The sequence below is a fragment of the Hemiscyllium ocellatum genome, chromosome 5, assembly GCF_020745735.1.
Source record: "Hemiscyllium ocellatum isolate sHemOce1 chromosome 5, sHemOce1.pat.X.cur, whole genome shotgun sequence".
Lineage (NCBI taxonomy): Eukaryota > Metazoa > Chordata > Chondrichthyes > Orectolobiformes > Hemiscylliidae > Hemiscyllium > Hemiscyllium ocellatum.
In genome coordinates this window covers 63,032,548-63,048,754 of record NC_083405.1, presented here as the reverse complement: position 1 = coordinate 63,048,754, position 16,207 = coordinate 63,032,548, and positions in this window count along the sequence as shown.

Genomic DNA, 16,207 nt, shown 5'->3' with positions numbered 1-16,207 from the left:
TTCCTCAAGTAATGCATCAATGATAAGGCCCTTTATCTTCCTTCCTAAAAGCTTTTAATTAACTGGCTTCTTCTGACAAAATAGTCATTAGAATCTTGGAGTTGCTGTCAGTGTGAGATGATTTGGAATCCTTTAATCCTGAAGTTAATTCTTAATTTCAGCTGGTCTTCTGATCCTTCCTGTACTTTACTGGCTTCCCTTTTCATCTTCGATAAAAAGACCAAATGTGAAGCTCCTCCCAGCCAATGGCAAGCAAGATTTTTAGAGCTCTTTTCTTGAGATCATCTATTACTTGGTTTATAAAACAGAACTGCAGATATTGTTTGAACAGCTACAATTTAGTAAGGGTGACACTGGATATCCAGTCCTAATGAGGTTTCTGTTATCTGTGATTACAGTTTAAATGATTGGATAGTACTGCTTTAAGGTGTATGTCCCTGACTTTGTGACAGTATGAGTTATTACTGCTCCCTCCTTAAGAACAAAGACTCTGCAGCCATTGTTTAAGAGACTGTTTCGTATGTATCAACTGTTAGGCACAGAGCAATCTAGTCTTCCAGTTCTGTACTGCACTGTATTCACATTAAGAAAAAAATAACATCAGAAATTTTGGTCCAGATGGTCAGATACTCATTGGGGCAGCACAGACTAGAGGTATCTATCAGGATGATTCAATCCTGCTCACCTCACAACCCAAAACCCCTTCAGATCCAACACTCTCTTCACTGCCAAACTCAACACTGTATCTCACAACCCAAAACCCCTTCCCCTTCGGATCCAACACTCCCTCCACTGCCAAACACAACACAGCACCTCACAACCCAAAACCCCTTCAGATCCAACACTCCCTCCACTGCCAAACACAACACAGCACCTCACAACCCAAAACCCCTTCAGGTCCAACACTCTCTCCACTGCCAAACACAACACAGCACCTCACAACCCAAAACCCCTTCAGATCCAACACTCTCTCCACTGCCAAACTCAACACAGCACCTCACAACCCAAAACCCCTTCAGATCCAACACTCTCTCCACTGCCAAACACAACACAGCACCTCACAACCCAAAACCCCTTCAGATCCAACACTCTCTCCACTGCCAAACTCAACACAGCACCTCACAACCCAAAACCCCTTCAGGTCCAACACTCTCTCCACTGCCAAACACAACACAGCACCTCACAACCCAAAACCCCTTCAGATCCAACACTCTCTCCACTGCCAAACTCAACACAGCACCTCACAACCCAAAACCCCTTCAGATCCAACACTCTCTCCACTGCCAAACTCAACACAGCACCTCACAACCCAAAACCCCTTCAGATCCAACACTCTCTCCACTGCCAAACACAACACAGCACCTCACAACCCAAAACCCCTTCAGATCCAACACTCTCTCCACTGCCAAACTCAACACAGCACCTCACAACCCAAAACCCCTTCAGATCCAACACTCTCTCCACTGCCAAACTCAACACAGCACCTCACAACCCAAAACCCCTTCCCCTTCAGATCCAACACTCCCTCCACTGCCAAACTCAACACTGCACCTCACAACCCATAACCCCTTCCCCTTCAGATCCAACACTCTCTCCACTGCCAAACACAACACTGTACCTCACAACCCAAAACCCCTTCAGATCCAACACTCCCTCCACTGCCAAACACAACACTGTACCTCACAACCCAAAACCCCTTCCCCTTCAGATCCAACACTCCCTCCACTGCCAAACTCAACACTGCACCTCACAACCCATAACCTCTTCCCCTTCGGATCCAACACTACCTCCACTGCCATACTCAACACTGCACCGCCCAGCTGGGGCTGATAGCCTCACCTTGTCAGACCAGACAATGCCCTCTCCATACCACCAGACTAAAGACTCCCCTGTAATCTGGAGCTAGTTGCTAATACGCAATAGTCTATATGTTTATAACTATTCGAGATTCTTTTAGTTAGGCCAGGAAGTGGTTTTCCTCTGCCAAACTAAACCAAACAGTTCCTGTAGGCTCCTGCACTTGAAGAGGATGCTGGCAGCTACCTTCATGATGAGCAAAAGCTATACAGCATTATTGCAAGGTCAGAAACAGGGGAAGATATAATGGGGAACAAAGAGATGGCAGATAAATTAAATAAGTACTTTGGCTCTGTGTTCACAAAGAAGGACACAAATAACATCTCAAAAATGCTCAGGAACACAATACTTAGACAGAGAGAGAAATGGAATGAAATCGGTATTAGTAGGGAAATAGTGTTGGGGAAATTGGGGGGATTAAAGGCAGATAAATCCCTAAGATAATCTACATCCCAGGCTGCTTAAGGAAGTGGCCGTGTAAATAATTTCAAGATTCAATAGACTCTGAACAGTTCCTATGGATTGCAGGAGAGCTAGTATAACCCTAATATTTAAAAAGGAAGGAGAAAGAAAACAGAGAATTGAAGTCCAATTAGCCTGAAATCAGCCATGATCAAATTATGGTGTACACTCAATGGGCCAAATGGCCTAATTCTGCTACTCTCAAATGGTCTTACCAGTAGTGGGGAAAATGCCAGAGTTCATAATTTCACATGTATCTACATTATATTTCATTTCCCATACATTTGCCTACTCATTTAACTTGTCTAAATTGCAATGAAGCATCTCTGCAGCTTCTTCACAGCTCATCTTCTCACCCACCTTTGTATCATCTCCAAAGTTGGAGATATTCCCTCATCTAAATCATTCATATATATTGTGAATAGCTGAGGTACAAGTATTGATACCTATGGTACTCCTCTAGCCACTCCCTACCACTTGGAAAATGATCTGTTTATTCCTATTCTGTTTCCTGTCTGCCAACCAGTTCTCTATCTATGTCAGTACTTTGCTCCCAGTCTCATGTGCCTCAATTTTACATGACAATCTCCTTTGTGGGATCTTGTCAACAGCTTCTGAAAGTCCAAGTAAACCACACCCACTAACTCCCTTTCTCAGCTTTACTAGTCACATCCTCAAACCATTCCAGTGTATTTCTCTGGTATGAGTTCCCTTTCGTAAATTCACACTGACTCTGACTGATACTGTCACTCTTTTCCAAATGCTCTGCTTCTAAAACTTTTATAATGGACTCTAGCATTTTCTCCACTACCAATGCCAGGCTGAGTTGTCTGTAGTTATTAGTTTGCTCTGTGCCTCCCTTTTTAAATAGAGGGGTTGCATTAGGTGTGGCTGAAGAAAGCAAGTTTGGAGTTACATTAGAAACCCTGCAATCTGTAGGAACTGTTCCAGAGTCTATAGAATACTGGAAGAAGATCACCAATGCATGCAGTAGTTCTAGGGCCAGTCATTAAGCACTCTGGGATGTAGATTGTCAGGTCTTATCTGAACTTAATCCCATCAAATTCACTAGCACGATTTCCTTCAGTTCCTCCCTCCCTCGAAACTCTGTATTCCCCAACCACTCTGGTGTGTTGTTTGTGTCCTCCTTTGTGAACACAAACCAAAGTATGTTTTTATTAGTAGGCCATTTATCTGTTCTCCCTTGTAAATTCCCCTGTTTTACACTACAGGACTTACATTTGTCTTCAATAATCTTTTTCTCTTCATATACCTATAGAAAATTTTGCAGTCAGTTTTTATATTTCCCACAATCTGACACATATACTCTAGCTTGCCTTTCTTAAACAATCTCATTGTTCTCTTTTGCTGAATTATAAACTGCTCCCTATCCTTAGGTCTGGTGGGTTTTCTTTTGTACAATTTGTAAGCCTCTTCCTTGGATCTAACACTGATTTCCCTTCTCAGCCATAGTTTGGTCACCTTTCCTATTCTACTTTTGTATTAAACAGCAACAAACAACTTTGAATATTTGCCATTGCCTTTCCACCACCATCCCTTAATCTAGTTTAGCCTACTCACACCTCACACTATTGTAATTTCCTCTATCTAGAACCTTAATCTCAGAATCAACTACATCATTTCTCCATCTTGATGAGGAATTCTATGGTTACTCTTCCCTAAAGGGGGGCGTCACACAACCACATTGCCAACTATTCCTTTTGGATCACACAAAACCTAGTTTAGATGGCCTGTACTCTAGTTGGTTCCTCAACATGTTGGTCAAAAAAAACATTCTGTATACACTTCAGGAATTCCTCCTCTATGGTACTGTTACTAAACAATTGTTTCTGTTATTGCTAGCTTTGCTCAGTCCATACGCAGATTAAAATTACCTACAATTACAGCTGTACCTTTATTGCTTGCACCTCTAATTTCCTTTTTAATGCCATTCCCAACACCCACTCTTCTAGTTTGCGTATTTATATACAACCCCCACTAATATTTTTTCCCTCTTGGTGTTTCAGACTCTACCATACAGATTCGACATCTTTGGAGCTAATATCCTTCCTCTCTATTGCACTAATGTCCACTTTAATCAGAAATGCAACTCCACCGCCTTTTCCTTTTCATCTGTCCTTCCTAAAGACTGAATACCCTGGGATTTCCAGTTCCCACCTCTCATCACCTTGCAGCCATGTCTCCATAATCCTGACTGTATCAAACCTTTACTGCAATAAAGAGTTCTAGCACTATCCCTGAGGATCCCCCTCCACCAATCATCCCAGGTACTGGAGTCAGACCTGACATATAGAAAGAAAATGGTCCTGATTGTCAGATTCAGTCAGTCCAGACCTCAATACTGACATGTGGCAATGTTTTAGCCCAATGGCTCCAACCTTAACTAACTATATTTTGGTTAAAAATCACACAATACCAGGTTATAGTCCAACAGGTTTAATTGGGATCACAACCACCTGATGAAGGAGCAGCGCTCCGAAAGCTAGTGCTTCCAATTAAACCTGTTGGACTATAACCTGGTGTTGTGTGATTTTTAACTTTGTCCACCAGCATCTCCAAATCATGACTATATTTGGGTTCACATCTATCAGTTGAACTTTTGCTTGAAGCCAGAAAAACCCAACATGAGCAATTTCCCAATGCACAAACTGTAAAGCTGACCAACGTGTGACTTCACATACTATTTTTGCCGTTTCATGTAGAAGTCCAGTTCATTTATGAACTCATGGATAGGAGCTGAGGAGGCCTCTCAACCTCATGACCCTGCTCCCCCATGCAATGGGATCATGGCTAATCTGATTACATTACATACCCGTCTACTTCAGTGACTTTATTTAAAAGGAAGCTTTCCAGCGCTGCCTTAAATATGTTCAAACACTCTGTCTCCACTGTGTTTTGAGGAAGAGTGTTTCAAAGACTTTCAATCCTCTATGAGAAAAAAAATGCTTCTTAAAAAATACTTCTAGTTTCTGTTTTCATTGAGTGAACCTTTATTTCAAACAGTGCCAACTAATTTTAGATCCTCCTCTAAGAGGAAATGTCCTTTCCACATTAACCCATCAAGATCCCTCAGAATCAAATGTTATTTTTTTTACTCTTCTAACTTTCAACCGGTAACCTGTCCAACCTTTCCTCATAAGAGTAAAGTCACCACAGTCCTACTCTCTCATTAGCCAAGTTTAACCTAAGGGTGAATATACCTCAACCAAGGGGAGAGGCTGAGAAAGAGAGTCCTGCACAGTAATCTCAGCCAGTGTTGAACTTGCACTACACTGAAAACCAGCCATCCAGCCAACTGCCTCCAATGCCAATATGTTTTTCCCTTAGATAATGGGCCCAGGAGAGTTCACAGTATTTCAGTTAGTATGAAAAGTACCTCATACAGTTTTAGAAAAACCTCCTTACTTTTACAGTCTATTCCCTTTGAAATAAAGACCAACATTCCACTTACCTTCCCTGTTATCCACTGAACATGTATGATAGCTTTTTGTGATTCATGGACAAGAAGTCCCAAATCCCTCTGTCCATAATTTTCTGCAGTCTTTCTCTATTTAAATTATATGCAACGTCTCTGTTCTTCCAACCACAATGCATAACCCCATATTTCCCTATATCATACTTCATTTGCCAAGTTTTTGTCTATTCTATATCTCTCTGTAGACTCTTTGTGTCATTCTTATCACTTGCTTTTATATCTATTTTTGTCATCTGCAAAGTTGACATTGAGACATTTATCTTCCTCATCCAAGTTATTAGTAAATATTGTAAATAATCATGGCCCCACCCCGATCCCTGTGGCACTCCACGGGTTATGGGTTGTCATGCTGAAAATGCCTCCCTTAACACAATTCTCTCTCTTGTATTAGTTAACCAAACCTTGATCAATGCTTATATCCTACTTCTAATATCACAGGCTCTAGCCAACCTGTTCAAGTACAGCTTCAACACTGGTAACCATCCACCAATGTGAAAAGTTCATCAGGCACTTCCTGTATGGAAAAAGGACAAATTCACTCTGGCTAATTACATCCCCGAGTATCAATGGGTATCGGGGCCAAACTCTCTGCTGGTTGGAGTCACACCTGACATATATGAAGGTGGCTGTGGTTGTTGGAGGTCTGTCATCTCAGCACTGGCACATCACTGCAGGAACTCCTCAGGTCCTTGGGCCCAACCATTTTCAGCTGCTTCATCAATTACTTTTCCTCCATCACATGGTCAGAAGTGGGAATGTTCATTGATAATTGCGCCATTTACAAGTCTTCAGATGTTAACACAGCGCATGTCCAAATGCAGCAAGACCTGGACAATACTTAGGTTTGAGGAGAAAGTGAGGTCTGCAGATGCTGGAGATCAGAGCTGAAAGGTGTTGCTGGAAAAGCACAGCAGGTCAGGCAGCATCCAAGGAACAGAAGATTCAACGTTTCGGGCATAATCCCTTCTTCAGGAATTTTTAAACCAATATTTAGGTTTGGGCAGACAAACGGCAAATAACATTTGTGCCACATAAGAACCGAGCAATATCATCTCCAACAAGAGGGATTCAAACTGTCATTTCTTGATATCAGGGGTGATGTTTCCAAGGTATGGCACCCTGTTCTTTTTTTTGTGACACATGCCTTTCTGCCTTGAAATTCCAGTCAGGGCTCAATCAAATATGTGAAGCTGTATCTCCATTGTGACAGATGCCTCAGAGGCAGAACTGTCAAGGGAAGGCAAACTAAAAACCCTTTTTCACGAAGGTCAGCTGCCCTATTCTGACACACATTTCTGAGGAAAGGTCACTCGACCCAAAACGTTAACTCTGGTTTCTCTCCACCGATGCTGCCAGACCTGCTCAGATTTTCCAGCAATTTCTGCTTTGGTTCTATTCTGACATTGGAAGGTCCAGAATAACAGGGAACATCTGCTGTCAAATGGTAAGTACGATAATGTAAGGGGAAATATCATGGGGAGTAGGTTCCAGATTAAAAGGTACCAGCTGGTAGGTGGCAGTGAGCAAGGGGTTAGTGCCCAAGTGTCCAAGGTAGGTAGGATACTCTGCCAGATAAGTGGAAATCTAGGTAAGTAATGTGCCAATTGATAAGTAACTGGGGGGCCAGGGTAGGGTGCCAGGTGGATAAGTGGTAAGTGAGTATTTGTTAGTTGGTCAGGGGCAAGTTGCTGGTGAGTAGGGTGGCAGGTAAGTAGGATGCCATGGTATTAGGTGGCCGACAATGTGGTGAAGTGTTTTGGGTGGGTACGGCTGGGATGTTGGGCCCAGAGCAGGGTCAGCAGGAGTTGGATCCTGTGAAAGGGGTCAGTAGAGGTCCAGAGCATGTGGAAGGGGATGGTTAGGTCTGGACTGGGTGGGGGAGGGGGGGGGGGCGGTGTTGGTGGTGTTGGGTTTAGAACTGAGGTGGGGTAAATCCGTTGCTGACCCTGAGAATTTCAAATTGGTTTCTACATTTATAACAGTGATTACGCATAGAAAGTACTTCCTGAAAAAATACTTTCATGAGACATGGGCTTCATTGACTAAGCCAGTATTAATTGACCATCCCTAATAGACCTTAAGAATTTGGTGTTTTTGTACAGTCAGTTCTGCTATAGCGCGATAGTTCTGTTCTCGTGCAATCCCCCATTATAAGAAAACCATCTAATAGCAGCACCATTTAAACCACGTTATAACCAATAGGCACTTTGAGATTATATTAATAAACATACAGATTTGGACCCCATTTACCAACTTCTCAGAAACAGAACTTGAAATGATATCACCAACCACAACAGACCAAGAAAGATAAATAGCAAACGAGGCAGAACATCAATGCTTCACTACAGGCTCACTGATGATGTTACCTAAGATGGTAGCTAAATGTCTACCAGCTCAGCCAGCAACCTTACAACCTAATCATGCCTTAAAAGCAAATGCTATAGAAACAGTGCCCACAATTCATCAATCGTGTTATAACGAATTTGCATTGACAAAATGTTCATTATAGCAAAATGACCTGTATAAAGAAATGGTCCTGACTGGATTAATGTTCATGTTACACTGGCTTTGCCCATTCTACTGAGGTGACAATCTGTGCCTAGAGACAAAGAATCCTACTGTAGCTTTGAGAGGGAGCAGAGGTCTCAATATCAGCTCCTGATGGCCCTAGTCAATATGCCCGACTAGAACATGGTTGCAATCATGCAATCAACCTTCTTCTCTCAGAACAGTACTTCTCCTACAGACATTCTGTAATGGTGTATATTCTACCACTAATCACAAGATAGACCGAAGACAAAGCAAAGACAAATGAGGATTGGTGGCAACAAAATACCTCAAACAAACCTCACCCATGATCACATACTGGGAGAGGTGGCAAATCCCATAAGGTGCCAGTATTGGCCATCCATGAAAATGTCACAAGGCCTCCTTAAACCTGAGTCCATGGAGCACTGTAAATTGGTTTTAGGGAACTGCTGCCGGTCAGGCAGCATCCAAGAGGCAGGAAAGTCGGCGTTTCAAGCATAAGCTCTTCATCAGGAATGAAGAGCTTATGCTTGAAACATCAACTGTCCTGCTCCTCAGATGCTACCTGACCAGCTGTGCCTTTCCAGCAACACACATTTTGACTCTGATCTCCAGCATCTGCAGTCCTCACTTTCTCTGATATAAATATAAGCCTTTCTTTTTGATATGCCTTACCTGTGCTCCAATGAGAAGTGTGGATCTCCTGGCAGCATACTATGGGATGGCTAACACACCTCCACATTCCTCAGAGACTCTTTATCATCTCCACATCTCCAGTGCCCAGTTGTCAATAATGAGGCGGTCAATGCCAGCTTACGGAGAACTTGAGCCAACAAACCACTCCCCTTCATCACCAGTACACATTAGCTGGAGTATGCACTATCTACTGAATGCACTGTAACAAATCACCAAGATTCCTCTACAGTACCTCTGCCTTCAATGATCTCTACTACCAAGAACATCAGACAGAGCAGCAACATCCCATGCAAGCTCCTATGCAAGTTATACACCATCCTGACTTAGATACATAAAGCGTTTCCTTCATCATCACTGAGATTGCCTACCTGATGTGACTGTGGGAACACTATCACGTGCAGCAGTTCAAGAAGGTGCAGAATTCCCACCTCAGGGCAGTTAGAGCTGGGTAATTGTAAACTCCACAATGCTGTGATCTCACTTCAAACCTGGTACTAGTTTAAAGCTGAGACCGATGGACTCCTGCTACATATCACTGGGCAGTTCACCAGTGGAGCAGCTGTCCATTTTAGCAGACTGTGACCCACACATAGGTCCTGAAGGAGACAGGACATAGCTGGCTATGATTAATAATCCCGCATTCAGGCAAGCTCCTGACTCATCTACCCACCCACCAGCCTGCCCATCTATTATATGCCACCCTATTCACATTTCCGTGCTGCCCATCTGCCACCCTGCCCATCTGTTTACCCAACCTATCCCCTAATTCACTTACTTTACACATCTTCCTTCTCTCTGTAGCCTTTCAAAGCAGCTCTAGGGCAGTTAAACTCTTAGCCTCCTGGAAAACAGCAGCTAATGCTGCAAAAAGGCAGTGGCCTGGCTGCTATACAAGTTTTCTGCGCCGCTTTTGAGGGTTCCTGTGCTGAGCTGATTCTTAAGGATCCTTCACTAAATGATCACTCAGAACACCAAAGGCTCATTAATGTGTACATTTATTGTCTGATGAGGGCCAGAAATAGAGTTTCTGATCCTGACCAGGAGATCTAGACTCAAGTTTGAGACAGTGAAGCAGATCAGCCACAATTCTCCTGGTTACTATCCGATACATTTGCTCTAAGTTGCTGTGTTTATATGTACAGGAGGCGACTGAGGATACAGTTATGGGAGGCCTTCTTTGGTTAAATGGTTTATTTATTGATGCTTGTGGCCTAAGTTTAATCTGAACATAATTGAGCAGGAAACTAGAAGGTGCTGGGATCCGGTGGAATTGGAGCTCAGTGGATGTCAGTGGTTGGAAAAAAAGCAGAAGGTTTGTAAAGCAAATGAAGATTTATCAACCAGCAGTCAACGAAATTTACAATCTGACTGTGAGTAAGATCCACTTGTTTTCAAATAGGTTAAATCTTGCTGCTTTTCAGGAAGGTTTGACACCATTTGACTTAGATGCTGATTATAAATATTACCTGCTCTTTACATGAAAATATTGAGTATTTACAGTAATATTCAGTCACAATATTATATCCTTTGGAAGCATCAGCATTCTTACAGCATTTGTGCATTCTCTACCGCACAATGCTCTGTCTCTCTTTAAACATGTGGACATGTTCTGAAGAGTTAATTTTTAAAACAACCATCTGCTATATTTTGTAACACCTCTTATTTATATCTAACCTCAAAGTAAGTCAGTTTCGTAACTGCTTTTACCAGCCTTTCTAATACTCTAGCCTGAAACTACTTGTCACATTTCTTTTCTTACACAATGGAACAGTGGCTTGTTCAGTGAAAATGAATTCTTTCAGTTGCTGAAGTGTCTTCATTCAGTAAATGCACCAAGAGTCGAAAGCTCTGGTATGCTCTCTGACCTCATCACATTGGTTATTGGACAGCTTTTGCTTGTCATCCGACCCACAGCCTACATGAGGAGGAAGTGGTTTACAGAGCGGCAGATTAAAGCATGACATCAACTTCTAGTCGTCACTGCTGGTTCCAATTCCTTGGTTTTAGACGAACTCGGAAAATACCATTAGTATATCACATTGTTCGGGCATCACTTTCCGATCATTAGAGAAAATAATAATGTCTTCTGTCTATTCACTCATATGTAATCACAAACCGAGCTGCCCACTGGCAGCACAGAAAGTTATTAATCACTGGTTCCATGCATAGTGAGGTTTTACACAGATAGTTATCACTTTTCATTATTCCATTCTAAACCGTCTTTTATCAAAAATAACCTCTAACCATTTCAGAACCAATGTACTTTTTCTTTCCCTGCTTCTGAGAAACAGTTTCTTGTCACTCACTTGTTCAAAATTCTACCTCATTGAACTACCTAAAAGATATTGCTGAACAATGTCACACTGCTTGAGCACATTCATTGTGTTGACTGCCATTCCATCTTCCTCAGCACTGCTGGGTAGGATTCATCAAATTGCGGATACACTGAGATTCAAAGGAACCTGGGGCAGTGAATAATTCCAACCTGAGCAAATGAGGGGATTGAGAGGACATCACTTTCCCCTGATCCACATTAAAGTGATTTCCTATCAGGCTATTGGGACATGACCTGGACACTGGCTTTGGAAAGAACCCAGTATTACCAAGTAAATCCGTTTTTTAATGGCATTAGGGAGGAGTGAAAATACTACTTTCCATCTACGTTGAATATTGTAATATAATGAGAAGTAGTGAATACGAATAGAGAGAATAGGAACAGGAGAAGACCATATGGCCTGTTGAACCTGCTCCACTATTCAATATGATCTTGGCCTTTAATTCCACTTCCCGCCCACTCTTCGTATGATTTAATTTTCTGAGAAACCAAAAATCTGTCTATTTCAGCTTTCCCTACAGGTAATGATGGGACATTTACAGCCCTCTGTGATAGAGAATTCCAAAATTTATCACCTTTTTGAGTGAAGACGTTTCTCTCATCTCAGTGCTAAATGAATGACTTGTCCTCTTGAATCTAAGCCTCTTGTTCGAGGTTCCCCAGTCAGATAAAGCAAGTGGACTGGTGGGCGGGGAGGTATGGAAGGCTTTCATGGGACCTGGAAAAGCAGGAAATGTAACAAGGTAATTTACATAAGTAAGAAATAAGCATTTATAGTTCCAATGGCAATTTTAGACAAGGAGATTAAGTCAATGGTGTGGTAGTGGCAAGTCAGAGTGCCCTAGCGGGATCTCACTTATTATACACTTGCATGTCATGACACTCATGGTATCACAGAATCACAACATTTATTACTGCACAGAATGAGGCCAGTCATAGAATCCCTACACTGTGAGAACAAACCATTTGGCCAATCAAGTCTGGAATGACCCTTCAAAGAGCATCCCACAAACCCAACTTCCTACCCTAGAACCCTAGTACATTTCCCATGGCTAATCCACCCAGCCTGCACAACCCTGAACACAAAGGCCAAGCCACCTAACATGCACATCTTTGGGACTGTGGGAGGAAACCAGAGCACGTGAAGGAAACCCACACGGACACAGGGAGAACGTGCAAACTCCACACAGACAGTTGCCAGAGGCTGGAATTGAACACAGGTCCCTGGCACTGTGAGGCTAACCACTGATTTAACATGCCATCCATTCAGCCCATCATGCTCTTCAAATTAATAATATCTACATTAAAACATTTAGAAAGTAAGCCCAAGTGTCAAGATACAGTGAGCAGAGATCATGAAACTGATGACACTGGGTTCATGGTCATTTAAAGACAGCATGGAACAGCCAGTTTTGCACTGTCATGTCTGAGGACAGCAGAACTCTCCGTTGATTTCTGAAGTACAGGCAAGGGGAGTAGGAGATTGGCAGCTTGCATAGGGTCTCAGTCACGTTGAACATAGGCCAGATTGGAGAATACAGGTAAGAAAGACAAGGGGAAGAAGTCAGAGGGTGGAGTTCAGGGTATGGAAGAGTGAAGTGAGAAGGACCTTGTGGCCTGAGTGTAGCTGGGCAGAGGGGGTTTGTGGAGACAGTCAATTGAGGTAAGAAAATGAGAGGCCTAAAAGAGGGGCTGTCAGTAACTGTCCACATTGAGGTCTATCTCAAGTGTTGTTTGGCAGAGCAAAGTTACACAGTCATTGGGGTTGGGGTTGGGGTTGAGTTGGAAGGGAGGTGGGTTTAGTCTAAACTCAAAGGATGATACTGGAAAGATCTGGGATCAGAGCTGAAAATTGATCGGATAGGTATAGATCAATAGAGAGAGATAGCCTTTCCAATTGGAGGATGACTCTCTGGGGAATTGTGGAGGTTGAAGACTGGACACTGGCTCAGGTTAGGAGAGTGACAGGGATAAGTCTGACAGTGACAAGAAGGTGTGAGCCAACAGTTCCTAACACAAACCTGACATATACCACCTTGTCAGATTGTCTCCAAACTCACTGTTGCTGCCAGGAATTGAGATCGAAGTAAGAGGAACCTAATGTGAGGTAGTAAAGCTTTGGCTGTCGACAATGGAAGAAGTTGAAAAACTTACTACATGTCATTCTATGCACTAAACCCATAGATGCATGTGTTCTCATTTCATGATCTATCTTAATGCTCACAGTTCAATTACTGGAATATCTATGGGACTCATGCACCAAAATATTCCAACACATTCTGAACAAGAGTCATATCGGATTCAAAATGTTAATTAGCTTTTCTCTCTGCAGATGTTAAGTTTTTCCAGCATTTTCTGTTTTTATTTCAGATTTCCAGTATCTATGATATTTTGCTTTTAATTACAGGAGAACCAGGCAGTAACTAGCTCCAACAAAAGAGGATCTCCTTGTCTCCCCTTTCCATTCAATGGCATTTCCACCACTGAATCCCCAACCAACGACATCTTAGGATTTACCAGAGGCCAGAAATCAAACTACCCTCGCCATCTAAGTACTGTGGTCATACAAGCAGGTCAGAGCCTCAGAAACCTGCAGTAAGTTACTCAGCATTGTCTCCCCAGTGGCTATCCACCATCTACAAGCCAGGATTATGAAAGAATACTCCCCACTTTCTTGGATGGGGGCAGCGCCAACAACACTCAAGAAGCCTACGTCACTCAGACAAGTCAGTTTACCTGATTGGTTGCACCACCACCTCCAATACTTCCCTGTCTCCTGCCACCACCAATACATGGTGCCAGCCCTACAGTTACTGCGCAAGCTCCTTTGTGTGCACCTTCCAAACCAAAGTCCCCTATCACCTAAAAGAAAAATGTCATCTGATCTATGGGAAGACCATTGAAAGTAAATAGGAGCAGAAGTAGACCACTCAGCCCTTTAAGTCTGTTCCACCTTGGCTGATCGTCCAACTCAATATCTTTTCCTGCTTTCACATCACTTTGATCCCATTAACCCTAAGAATTATATCCGATTTTTTTCTTGAATGAATTCAATATTTGGCTTCAACTACATTCCATGGCAGAGAATTCAGCAGACTGTACAGGTGAAGAAAGGTCTTCTCCATCTCAGACCGAAATGGTCTACCCCCAAACTTAGGCTGGGAGTCCTAGTTCTGGACTCCCAGAGCATCAGGAACATGCTTCCTGCCTTTACCCTTGCTAGTCCTGTTAGAATTGTGTGGGTTTCTATCAGGTTCCAATAAATATTTGGTCACCCTGTTACAGGAAGAATGTTATTAAGCTGGAAAGAGCGCAAAAAATATGTACATGGATGTAACCAAAACCGAAGAGTTTGAGTTATTAGGAGAGGCTGGTTAAGCTCCGACCTTTTTTTTCCCTGGAGTGTATGAAGCTGAGGGATGACCTTATAGAAGTTTATAAAATCATGAAGGGCATAGACAGGGTGAATAGCCAAGGTCTTGACCCCCAGGATCGGGGAGTCCAAAACTAGAGGGCATTAGTTTAAGGTGAAAGGGACAAGATTTAAAAGGGACCTGAGGAGTGATTTTTTCACACAGAGAGTGGTACATATATGGAACAAACTGCCAGAAGAAGTGGTAGAGGCAGGTACACTGACAATATTTGAAAAGCAGTTGGGTAGGTACATGGGTAGGAAGGATTTATAGTTAAATGGACTAAATGCAGGTAAATGGGACTAGTTCAGTTTAGGAAACGTGGTCAGATGGACGAGTTGGGCTGAAGGACCTGTTTCCATGTTGTATTCCTCTGTGACTCTGTATTCCTAGCCAATCCAATCGCTCTTCATACTTCTGTCTTGCCATTCCAAGAATCTGTCTAGTAACCCTTCACTGCACTCCCTTTATAGCCAGAATATGTTTTCTCAAGTAAGGAGATCAAAATTGCACAAAATACTCCAAGTGTGGTTTCACCAAGATCTTTGCAACAGGATATCCCTGCTCTATGCTCAAATCCTCTCATCATGAAGGTCAGATTACCATTTACCGTCATCACTGCCTGCTGCACCATGACTTGCAAGCTCCATTCCAACCCACACTCCATCCCAACATGGAACAACTTTCTAACAACACTGCAGTCACTCAAGAAACTGTCTCACCATCACCCAATCAGGCAATGAAGAATAAACAATAAATGCTGGCCAAGCCCACTTCCTGCAAACAATTATTTAAAATATTGAGAGTAACTTCCTGGATCAAACCCTGAACAACTGAAGAGCCTTCTTTCTTTGTTTGTAATCTTGGTGGTGTTAATGAAAATTGTCTCATCACATCTTTACATCGAAAATGTAAAGGCCACTCACCACAACCTTCTCAAGGGCAATTAGGGATGGGTAACAAGTACTGGCTGAGATGTCGAGGGAACGAGAAGGTAAGGTTTTTGGTGGTCAATAAACAAGCCTCATTCATCCAGAGAAGGTATCACACACAATGGCACTCGTATGGGTATGCGTTCCCAGGTCTCATAGCAGATGTTAAAGAGGCAATTCTTGAGAAGACTGAGACTTTCTTTACTGGAATATAGGGGATTGTACAAGCAAGACCAACCAAGATCATGTAAGAGCTCCAGATGTGAGGAGTTGACAGGTTTCCCATGTTAATGACTCTCAAGGTGATTCCAGCACTCCTTTTTTGGATTCAGGACTGGTGTTTCCTGTGGCTCCATTCTTTATAAATTACAGGCAGTCACACACAGTAATGCACAGGAGTTTGCCAATGCCCACGTCGATTGTGCAAACAAATTCAAAAATTACTCGACAGATAAGGCCAAATGGGCTTTGGGCCACCATACATTTC